This window comes from Helianthus annuus, chromosome 12, assembly GCF_002127325.2.
Source record: "Helianthus annuus cultivar XRQ/B chromosome 12, HanXRQr2.0-SUNRISE, whole genome shotgun sequence".
In the NCBI taxonomy this organism is placed as follows: Eukaryota; Viridiplantae; Streptophyta; class Magnoliopsida; order Asterales; family Asteraceae; genus Helianthus; species Helianthus annuus.
Window position 1 is genome coordinate 44380021 of NC_035444.2, and position 12156 is coordinate 44392176.

At 34.9% G+C, this 12156-nt stretch overlaps 1 long non-coding RNA gene across 4 annotated transcripts; it reads right to left on the minus strand.

The window, feature by feature from the left end:
* Positions 1-516: 516 nt before the first annotated feature.
* Positions 517-5498, minus strand: LOC118484892. 4 transcript variants are annotated; one of them, XR_004874875.1, is made up of 6 exons: positions 5075-5498; positions 4933-4997; positions 4178-4319; positions 3253-3419; positions 3144-3165; positions 523-1190 (listed from the first exon to the last, which is right to left on the minus strand). It is a non-coding gene; the product is annotated as an uncharacterized LOC118484892 (long non-coding RNA). The 4 variants fall into 4 exon arrangements; XR_004874874.1 differs by having other exon boundaries at positions 524-1174; XR_004874876.1 differs by having other exon boundaries at positions 517-3165; positions 3253-3350.
* Positions 5499-12156: the final 6658 nt, after the last annotated feature.

Genomic DNA, 12156 nt, shown 5'->3' on the forward strand with positions numbered 1-12156 from the left:
AGGTGAAGGAAACTTTTTTTCTCCATCTACTTAAGTATAACGTTTAATTGCAAAATATAAAAAAAATTAATGATTTTACACTCGTAGAGTTACTCTACAGTAATTAAAATTATAATTGCAAAATGTAAAATCATGATTTTACACGATTTTTTTAGATTTTGAGACTAAAATATGTGCTTAATCAAATGGAGAAATTTGTTTTTTAAAACTTCTCTCCTTCACTTTTCACGTTAAGTCAGTTTTTATGTTAAGGCCCATGTATAAAATAACCTTACTCTTTAGTTTTATTTAAAAGTGGATAGTTATCTAACTTTATATATATATACTAGTTTAAGAACCCGCCAACTTCGCGGGTTGGTAAAAATCTTCATTATCATCATTGATATAAATAGTATGATTTTATACACAATAAAACACAAAGGAATATATTAGAGTACAACAACAAATTGAAATACATGAATATGCAACGATCACAATTCGTTGAAAATCTCGTCATAAACCATATTAGTTGTTCTATCTGTAGGTTTGCCCGTCGTCGAACAAACAGAACACAAACAATTACATAAATTCATCAAACTATCACCAATTCTGCCAATTAATCGCCTACTCCTTCGATCTATTATTGACCCATAAGTATCCCATAACTTTAGTCTCTTCAACCACTTTGCCTAGTCAACAGTTGAGCTTGATCAAACAGAACACTATTCCTGAGATGCCACCGGAAAACTGTATTCAAAATAGCCTGAATAGACTTCTTCCTTTTAAAGGAACCTCGTGAAAGTTATGAAGGTTTAGAAGGTCTGTAACTCCAAAAGCAAAAATAGGTTGAGCCGACAGCCTGAAAATCCCATTCCCAAGTATCTCCAGAACCCGACATGACCACACTCCATAACACAGATTCCCAACTTCTCAGATAGAAGTTACCTAAAGGGGGACTGACCATAGTCGTGTTAGCGTAATTTGAAGAAAGTTCACCTTGTAAAGCTCATGCACACATCTAACGATCCTTGTGCAATAATTCCAGTATCATGGTCCCTCACTAAGGCATCTTCATCGATCACTACACGTCGTGCCACATTGATGATCTGGACTCCTTTCTTCATCTTTGCAAAGGTTACATCATTAAACACCTTTGAAGTAGCATAGATAAGCGACATATGAAGTGAGATAAAATCTGCAGTTGAAACAACCTGATGAAAAGAGACCAACATAAACCTTTTATAAAATAGTGAATTAAAAGATTTAAAAAAACATCATCGCAATCTAAATCGTATGGTTGTATAGAGACTGCTTTAAATCTACACAAAAAACAAAGATCTAAAGCAAAAGTGCATTTAGATCAAATTGTTGATCAAATTATGTGGCCGAGGCAACTATTGAGACCTAAAAAAGTGGTTTAGACTTTAGATGCCCATTTATAACAGAGAACATTGTTATATCCCAAAGCAAACAAACCACCAAGAGTCGTTCTTCCAACCTGTTAAAATTTGATCAGAAAATTTGTAAAGCGCATCAGGAGGTATAAGGAACTCAAGGAAGTCTAAAAAATGCCTCAAGGTCGGGCGCTTCATGTAAACTGTGTAAAAGTAATTGGGCTTGTAGAAAGCTAATATGTAAGAGTGATTAAAAGGATTAGGAGATCATGAATGGTTTGCTTAATGAAAAGACTTTTAATTGTACAAAAAACTTATTTGGTTGTACAAAAAACAACGCCTCGTGTACATAAAGCTCTCGCTTAACGCCTCACATCTCGAATTTTAGGAACTAAAGCTAGTAATACAACTTTGTTTACCTCAAACTCAAAGCCTAATAATGAAATTTTTGACAACGATTCTTTGGTCACTGAGTGAAAGATAGTATCTAAAAAGAACTAAATTTGAGAACAACGGATTCTCTAAAAATACACAGGAGAACAATAGCTGTCAGAGAATGTAAAATGGTAACTTGCCTGACCTTTACATGGACTTATTTACCTAAAAATTGGTGTTTTGGTTATTTTATTCTCAACGGGTCAAAATAAAGAACTAAACAAAAAAGAAAATTGGTCAAACTGGTCAAATACAAAAAATCATAAAATTTAATTTATTTTTATTAAGTATTTATAAAAAAATAAAAAAAGGGTTAAAAGTTTACATGTGAACCCGACTCATTTTTGCCCTGCACCAACAGTGACCATATTAATCCAAACCCATTTTGAGTCATTATTCAACCCGCTTCTTAAAACAAATTTATATATTGTAATATAATAAAAAATAAAGTGTTAAAAAATCTCACCGAGCCGATAACAACTAACTTTATGCTCGTAAACAGTGCAAATTTAAATGCCTTATTCTAAACATAATTCACATTAAAAGCCTGTAAAAAACATGTTGAAATGATCAGAGAAAATAAATTTATCTGGTAATAAGCGGAAATCAGCAGGACATGGTCGATGGGACCTTTGATAAAACTCTACGCAGTTTGACATTAGTGAAGGACCTTAGCACTGTGTAAGGGGAAGGGTCACTTGCCTAACTTACTCTAACCTCCATAAATTCTACAGTGTCATGTCCCTCGCTCCATCCACTTCCCTAAACTACCCAATTTGGTGACACCACTACCCTAAACACCCCCCACCCCCTCTCCTTTTTTTTCAAGAAATACACCATTATAGCATTCACATTCATCTTCTGCCATCGGGTTCTACCACCCTCAAAACCTACCCGTCGAAAATTAAAAAAAAAACTATAAACTTTTTTATGTTTTATTTTTAACTTAGACACCGGATGGATGAATTGAACTAACCAGACCTAACTCGGCACCAGCAGTTTTGGACAAAAGAACTTTGGATCAACCCAGCTAAACAATCTTGACTTGCACATCAAACGATCAAAACAAAAAAATAAACTGTTGAAAAGAAATAAACAGTTAAAAAGAAAAAGGGTCGAATATCCATGAAGTGTATTTTTAGTACATAAAAGTGGCTATTTTTTTTCTTAAAAGCGACTATTTTTTCTTTAGTTTTGTCCTCTTAGCATCAACGATAACTGACCTTAGCTTTGCATAGAAACTATAAGTAGCATTAAGAACCTCTATTATTATCCATGCCATAATTGAATAGCATCAACTAAATAATCTATGATTGTAGATTTGTATCCAAGTACCCATTTGTTAAGCGAGCAGAATCTGCAAGTTGAGGAAGAAATAGGAAAAGCTAAAGAAGGTATCATTAAATAATATGATGACATGATGTATAATCAATGAATCGTGTACCTTTAGTGGAACTACTCCCATTATTCCAGAAAGTGCTATAGTGAGCAATGGCCAAGAAACCACATGCACTATTTGTCCACCCGAGATGCTCAATTCATCTGTGGAATCAAGAGTGAAGCTCGGTGGTCATAACGAATTCTTTTAGGCGCTAACCCTATCATATCATTCTGAAATATTGAAAGAACCGAGTCAAACTAATGTAAGCATAAATATAGACCGGTATAAGCTACGGTAAGACCTGCTTTTTGAAAATGTTTTTTTCTCTTTTCTTAAAACAAAACGTGAGCTCCAATAAGGAATTCAAAAATGTTTGAAGACAGTGATTACCAAATGAAATGGAGAAGGGTAACACAACACTTAAAAAAAAGGATGAAGCCATTTCCAAACAAATGAAAAACTTGTATGATGAGCATATGTAGTGAATTGAACAATACTCTCTAAGAAACAAATGATATCAATCCAAGAAGCATTCAATAAATTTAACATACTCATTCGCATTGTTCCACATATTATTTAACTATTTACACTATCCATTAAAGTACATCCATAGACTGATTTAGATTAAGTAATATACTCATTACTTATATTTGTGTTAAAAATGTCATTTTAATCATGTTTTAAGATTATAGATAGATTAGTTGATTTAGAGGAAAAAAGATTCTAACAACTAGTTAAAGATTATTGTCTTCAGATGAATAAGATCTTAAAGGAGCAACAATTTTTAAACTTTGAAGATCATAGTTATGAATGATACAAACAACCAAAGTTGTATATGACAACATGGTCAGCATTGAAGATCCCATATATGCTAGATTGTGATGCTAATAAGGACCAGAAGAGAGAAAGGCAACGGAATCGACTTATAACAATCGATTTACATGAAAAAGCATAGATGCAGACAATTTCAGCAAATCAGTGGTCGTACCTGCTGAGGGCGCCAGTTGCTTCACCGGAAAACCTTTTCAATCAGTTTGCCTCTTTCCACCTTATGCGATGCAGCCAAAATCTTGTCGGCCACCACTACCCTTCCAATTTCAGTTTTTGTTCTCTTATTGCAATTAGAAAACCTAAATTAAATAGCAAACAGGTGTCACGTATGATGATAATAAAAAGTGAAAGAAATCCATACGAAATCAAAACATAACTGCAAAAGGCTTATAAATAAACATATAATCCAGTGAGTATGATGTTCTTGAAATTTACCACCACGAAATAACACAACTAAACTGTTGTTTGTGAAACATGCATAACTCAAATAAAATCAAACAGTAAATATGGATTAATAAAAGCAAAATTTAAATAAGTGAAACAATTTTCTATTAAATAAACATCAAGAAGTGATTTAAATGATAGAAGCAGCAACTAATAACTGAGAAATTAACAATTAATCAACTAAACATGCCATAAAAAGGGTAAATTAACAAAATAACAACGAACAATGACATATTACGCAATAAAGAACATAAAATTAAGGCATCATCAGAATTCCTTAATCTGCAGTGGATGAGATTAAAGTGAATCCTCTTTCTTGGTCAATTTGCATTCTCTTAGGACTTTCATCAAACACCTTTAAGACACAAAATCTAGGCAACTATAGGCATATAATCCCAAAACATACACAGAATCGGATATTATTCACATATCTATGTTTAAACGATGACAATGATAAATCAACCTTACCAGTGACAATCGGCCAACCCTAAATCGAAACGAACCTTTGGAAAATTGGATGTGAAACGAACCTGCTGTAAGTTGAAAAGAGGAAGATGAAACAAAAGAATGAAAGGCAAAAGTTTAATAATCGCCGGAAGACGGATCTTACTCTTTGATAACCACCGATGACAACAACCTTGGAATCACTGTCGCCGCAGATTACTAAGAAAACCTTATCGCCGACACCAGTCATCGGAGAAGATGACCTCATCTCCCTTCTGCATCTTTTATCTGCTCCCTCTCTCTCTCTCTCTCTCTCTCTCTCTTTCTTGTTTTTCTTTTACAGAATCAAATATAAAGAAAACGATTAGACATAGGAAAAGCATAAATTTTGGGTTCTTGATAGGAAAAAGATGAATCAAAATGGTGAATGAAGTAAGGAAAATAGTATTAGAACGTGGCGGTGCGTGTATGAAATTGATATTAGGGTTTTAAGGATTGATTGAAGAGAAAGGAGAGAGCGTGTTTGAGAAGCCGCCTGATGAAAGAAAATAAGAGGAAAAAATTGCCGCCCATGTACCAATTCTCTGCTCAAAGAGACATGGCACATCAATAAATGATTGCCTAAGAAAAGGACATGTGGCATTAAGTGTATTTTTTTAGTATAATAGGTAGACTAGGTTAGAGCCCGCGTGTACACGCGGTTTTAACAAATCAGAATACTTGAATTTGGTCCGTTCATATGCACTTCATATACAAACCGGACAAATAGGAACCATTTTTTATAATAAACCTAATAACAGACACGCCTAGAAGATTCATTACTTTTGGTCATGGTGCTCTAAACACATATAGTTCTTTCTGCAAGTGTACCATGATCAGGGCCGGCTCAACCATTTTGGTGGCCTAAGGCGAAGTAAAAGTTTGTGGCCTCCCCCCCCCCCCTCCCAAAAAAAAAACAATTTGAGAAAAACCCTCCTCCTTTACCCGGGTTTGGGACCGGCAAAATAAACTATAAGATTTATTGTTGTCGGAGTTAAAAATTTCTTTTTTTTTTGCATTCTTATATATTTATTGTACTAGGTTATAACCCGTGCATTACACGGGGTTGAATAAATAAATTTTATATACGAAATAATAAAACAATATATCTTTAAAACCTCATTTATTGTACGGGTTGAATAAATATAATTTTATATACTAAATAATAAAAAGTTATATCTATAAGAATCATATTGTACGTGTTGAATAAATGTAATTTTATATACCAAATAAAAAAGTTATATTTTTAAAACCACGTGTATTACACGGGTTGAATAAATGTAATATTGTTTACCAAATAATAAAATAATACATCTTTTAAAAACCTCATTTATTACACGAGTTGAATAAATGTAATTTTATATACCAAACAACAAAAAATTACATCTTAAAAATATGCGCATTACACGGTTTGAATAAATGTAATTTTCTGTATTAAATAATTAAAAATATATATCCTTAAAAAAACCCCGTGTATTTTATGAATTGAATAAATCTAATTTTATATATCAAATAATAAAAAGCTATATCTTAAAAAACCTCATGTGTTACATGGGTCGAGTAAATGTAATTTTGTATAGTGAAAATAAAAATATCTAATATATTAATACAAAGTTTGGTTTTCGTGATAAAAATAGATTATTCTGTTATTTCAAAATTTGTTAACGAAGTCTCAATAAAGTTAACCCTTTATTTAAACTAAATAATAATTATCCATAAGATATTAAACTAATAATATTTAGTAGGAGGATTATCTATAATATACATTATGAAATTAAAAAATATTTAGTAGGAGAGTTATCTATAATTAATTAGAAGAAATTAAATTAAAATAATAATTATCTATAAGAGGTGGCCTAATATGATGACAAGTGTCCCTAAAGTGGTTTCTTTTATTATATAGTACTAGCGGTAAGACCCGTGTGCAAACAAGGGTCGTTTCTTAGAAAAAACCATGCATAACACATATTGACAGAACATATAGATATGTGTATAGATATTTTACCAAAACATGTTATTTATTATAGCTAAAAGACAACTATAAGTAAATATAAAAGATATTTAACAAAGTTAATAAAAGATATCTAAAAGATGTCTAACAAACTTAAAGTTTAGATTGTGCAAACACGGGTGGTTTCTTAGAAAACCATGCATAACAAATATAAACAATGATTATAGTTATATTTATATAGAATTATAAATAAAATAAATAAATAAGCCAGTCAGTAAATACTTAAAGTTTAGAGTATGAAAACTTAAAGTTTAGATTCTGCTGAGTCTTGTTTTTCTTCCGTAAATGTGTGAAAAACCATTTTGATGATGTAATCTTCTTGAGCCTTGTCTTCTTTTGTTAATTCATCCATCTGCTTTTCTTTCCTTCTTTGATAAAGGATGCTAGCATGTGGAGCAGCAAGTCTCCTGATTGGCAATTTTTGTTGTTTGACTGGAACCACTGCTTCCGGATAATCAGGCTTTTTAGGAGCAGTGGGATATCTCTTCCTTAACTCTTCCAACTTTTTGTAGGTAACAAACACCTTTTCTTTTCTCCACCTTGTAACCTGGTTCCTTGACCTATAATCAACAGTTATCAGCTCTTCTTTCATTCTTTTCAGTTTCAAGGTCCTTTCTGGTACATTTTTCTTGTAATTGGCCCAAACCGGAGGAGTTTGCTTTACCTTGTCTTGAATCATCTTTTGAATTCTGGTTGTCTCCTCTTGCAGTTCACTGATGGTCCATTCTTTGTATTGATACTTTTCTGCCATGTACTTCTTGTATGCTATTATGTATTCAAGATAGTAATTTCTCATGCTTTCATCATCTTTTTCTGATAATTTCTGAAAAAAGACTTTTGAGAACTGCTCTAACGTTCTAACTTTACTGAGCAGGTATTGATAATTTCTTTGAATCTCTTTGTTAGACTTTCCCTCTGTATCTCTTTTAGATATATCCTTTGCCTGTTGGGCCTTTATTTTGAGATATTCTTCTATATTTGTTGGCAAATGATAACCTTGAACAGATGGGAGTTTCCTCTTTTCAGGATCATCTTCAGAGTAGAAGGATTTGATTTCCTCCCTGACTACTGGAAGATCTAGAGGATATTGTACTCCTGCAGGGTCAATGGCAGTGTTTTGATTGAAGAGTTGAACTGAAGATAATGGAACATAGTTTGGAATGGTGACAAGGGACAGTGGTTGTGTAGATGTTAGAGTTGGGGAAGTGTCATCTTCCAGTACAATGTTTGTTATCTTTCTCCTTTTGTGCTTTGGAGAAGTTGGTGATGTATTTATGGGTTCAGTGGCAGAGATTGAAGTAGTTGGTATCTGATTAACAGCTGTTGAAACAACTGGTTTTCCAACCACTATGGTCACTACAACATTTGATGTGTCAACTGTTGTTTTCTGCTTTTGGGCAGCTGGTTTTTGTGGTGGTGATATTGTTTTTGGTATGACAGTGGATTGAGTGTGGGTTGATGTAGTAGTGATGGCAGTTGTTGAGATAACATCTGTTGAAACAACTGAAGTACCAACAACTGTTGATACAATGTCACACCCCGGCCGCGTCAAAACAACGAAACCGCGGCGGAAACGCCGGGGAGGTGAGTTGCTGATGTGCGTGTAGTGTAATATATTTTTGGTATATATTTTAAGCCCTTTTTACACTTTTTAGCCAAGTTTTAAATTTATAAAACACGATATTTACTAACACTAAACACACATATGGGCAAGTGCACCCATCGTGGACGTAGTATAGTGTTGGTAAGATACCGAGGTCGTCCAAGGACACCAGAGCTTTTAGTACCGGTTTATCCTCAACGTCTAATCAAATCAAAATGTTAGAAAAGATTTTTAAACTAAGAAAATAAAACTAACTAAATGCTGAAAAATAAAATAAAAATAAAAACAGATAGACAAGATGAATCACTTGGATCCGACTCGTGTATCAGTATAACCTTTGATTATTTTCGCACTTTTACACTTGTTTAAGAGATTATCTTAGTTATTGTAGTAGGCCCCTCTTTTGAAGGCGACGTTACCCTCAACCCAGTAGTTTGAGTCAGCAAGGATACAATCCTAAAGGGTCGGATTATTGAAAGATAATGAATTAAGTTATTAATGCAAATTATGGTAGGCCCCTCTTTTGGAGGTGACGTTACCCTCGACTAAGTAGTCTGAGTCAGCAGGGATACAGTCCTAAATAGCCGGGTTATAGTATTAATAGTAGTTAACTTATGAGGGGATCAAAGAGTTTGGACCCCCCCGCCATCCAATACCTTTGGGTATTGAAGGAGGTCCTACGAAATTTGACCCAGGTCCCTTGCAGGACCTCTAAACGCTAAACAAGGGCAAGACCTTTACCAAACCGTTCCCTTAACCCCCGACCAGGTAGCCAACATACCTCCATATAGACCGTGGAGATATGAATGGTGAAAATCTTTTATTTTATATAGACAGTAAAATAATGCCAAGACACCACGGACAAACGATAAGGAACAGTCACCTTCAACATAAGCAACTAGTTATTAAAGTCATTAATACAAAACCAAATAAAAAGTGCAAAAGATTAAAAATAAAAAGTATTATACTAAACACTTGTCTTCACCAAGTGATGTAAGAGACTTAGGCAAACATAGCCTTGATTGTCAAGAACTCTTACGATCGATCTTGGATCCCGAGACGACTCACACACTCTGTGATGGACAATGGATGATGGTGGTGGATGATGGTGTTGTGATGGTGGTGGGTGGTGGATGAAGTGTGAGAGAGGTGGTGTGCCAAGGGATGAGTTGCAATGAGCCAAAGCACTCCTATTTATAGGTTGAACAGAAGGCTGGGCACGGCCCCGTGCCTTTCTGACACTATCTCTCCTCATTAATTGTAATTCGCAATTACAATTAATGTGCCTGCAGTACTTTGGGCACGCCCCCGTGGTGAGCAATAGAAGCTTCTATAGGTTTGTCTTTTCTGCTGCTTCTTGGGCACGGCCCCGTGCTCGCTGAGCACGGGGCGTGTTCAGTCTTCTGTCTTCTCTGTTTTGCTTAGGAGGATGCTGTCGAGGGGTCGGGCAATCCACTTTTGTTCCTTTTCTTGTATTTATGTTAGATTTAGCTGCCTTTTTGCTTCTTTTGTTAATTTGAGCTCATTTAATCCTAAAAATACAAAAGGAAGACAAAAACACACTTTTTCCAACATTAGTACTTAAAAAGGGTTAGTTTTATGCCTCATTTGATGTAATTTATATGTTGCATTTTGCACACATCAAATACCCCCACACTTGAATTTTTGCTTGTCCTCAAGCAAAACTCTTTAATATGGCTTACACTCCCACATGTAATGGGTAGAAGAGAAGGTTTTGGGTTTGTCATAGAGTGTCGGGATAATCGGCGGCTATAATCACGAAGGATTATAACTTTGACTCGACACTACACCTAGTTAACGTGGTAATCAGCGGCTATAATCACGAAGGATTATAACTATCATGATTACAATCACGTTTCAAAGTTCAATTGAACTTTGACTTGACCAATTGATGGTCAAAACCGAAAGTCAAACTGTTGGCCAAACTGTTTGACTTTCTGCATTATCATAAAGAAAAAGCAATAAAAGGAATGAAAGAATGCTTACTAAGGGTCATTGCTATCTTTTCTACAAAGAAGACAAAGTCCCAATCAGTTTAGGAGAGCTCCAAAGCAGGTGTAAAGAAGAGAAGAGAGGAATGAGCAATAAAACAATGAAAGGAGTATGCTATTTATAGTTGTGGTGAGTTAATAGGATCATGCCAAGTTTTGTGTGGCCATCAAGCAATAAATCTTGACCCTCCAATTGTCACAAGCAGGTACAAAGCCTTGGTGATCACTTAAACTTGCTTAACACACCAAAAATTTACAATAACAGCCCCTGAAATTCAAACAGAATGCTAAATTACAACTTCTGGTCGCTGGGCTGCTCAGGCGCCCCGCGTAAGAGATGGGGGTGGGCTTACGCGCCCCGCCTGAGCTCCCAGATCAGCAAACTTTCAAATTTGGCAGCTTTAGTCCCTACATGCATTCGAGTCACCCCGTTAAGCCATTTTCAAGGCTCTACAAGGTCAATAAAGTTTAGAGGACTCAAAGTATGCTCAGAGAAGTCTCGGATGTCGGCTCTTGTGGTCGTATGGTTGCATTGTTCGTTAAATTACGACGAAACTCAAACGAACGCGAAAACCAACCAAATTAAGCGATGAAAGGAATTTTTGCATGCCGATCACTAAAATAAATATATTTTAGTGTGTACAAAAATTTTGGATGTCCAGATGTGGCAGAACGTCAGATATGCGCGAAAATGCAAACTTACGCCGTTTTTGACCCTTTTAGTCCCTGTAAGATCATATAAGCATGTTTTCGCACACTGAACCTATCAAAGCTTATTTCTAAGCCATGTTTAGGTTATATATGGTATGTTTAACTTATGATCAAGTTCCGGACTGTACGTTGCCTTACAAAACGGCAGACTTTTGCAAGTTGACGCAAATAGTCCCTGTGAGCGAATAAACTTGTTTTTGCCATGCCAATGCCTTTAAAACTTAATTCTAAGTTGTGTAAAGGTTATTTAAGGTATGTTAAGTTTATGTTGCTGTTCCGGAGTGTTTGTCGCGTTAAACTGACCACGTTTACGCATCAGTTTGCGTATAACTTTCTAGAAAGCGATATAGAGTTCAAAATCGATCAAAAATCAACACGTGCATAAAATCAAACACAAATGGAAAACATTGGGATCAAAACACACTGTTTTATTAATATTGTATTGTTCAAAGTCTGTAGAATGATATCACAAGCACAGATGTCACATACAACATGAGTTTTAACATCTGTTGGTTTGGAGGTTTAATGAGAGGAACTTTTGGGAATTTGAGGAGTTTGTTTGGTGGTTTTGGTAGGTGTGGTTTTTCGTTGACTTACTTTTCTGGTAGGCTGTCTTCTATTAGGTTTAGAAGTACCCTGCTCTTCTTTTTCCATCAAAACTTTCTTCTCCTCCTCAAACCTTTTAGATCCTTTCATGTTTGCCTTTAATGCAGTAAATGCATTTTGAGTCTCATCAACCTTTTTGGAACCATCTGGCCTTGGGATTTCTACCACAAGTTTGGACATTCGATCTGGTGACATGTATAAACCATCTTCTTTTCCTTCTTCCCTTTAGTTTTCTCCCACTTTTTTGACATCATCAGGATTTTCAA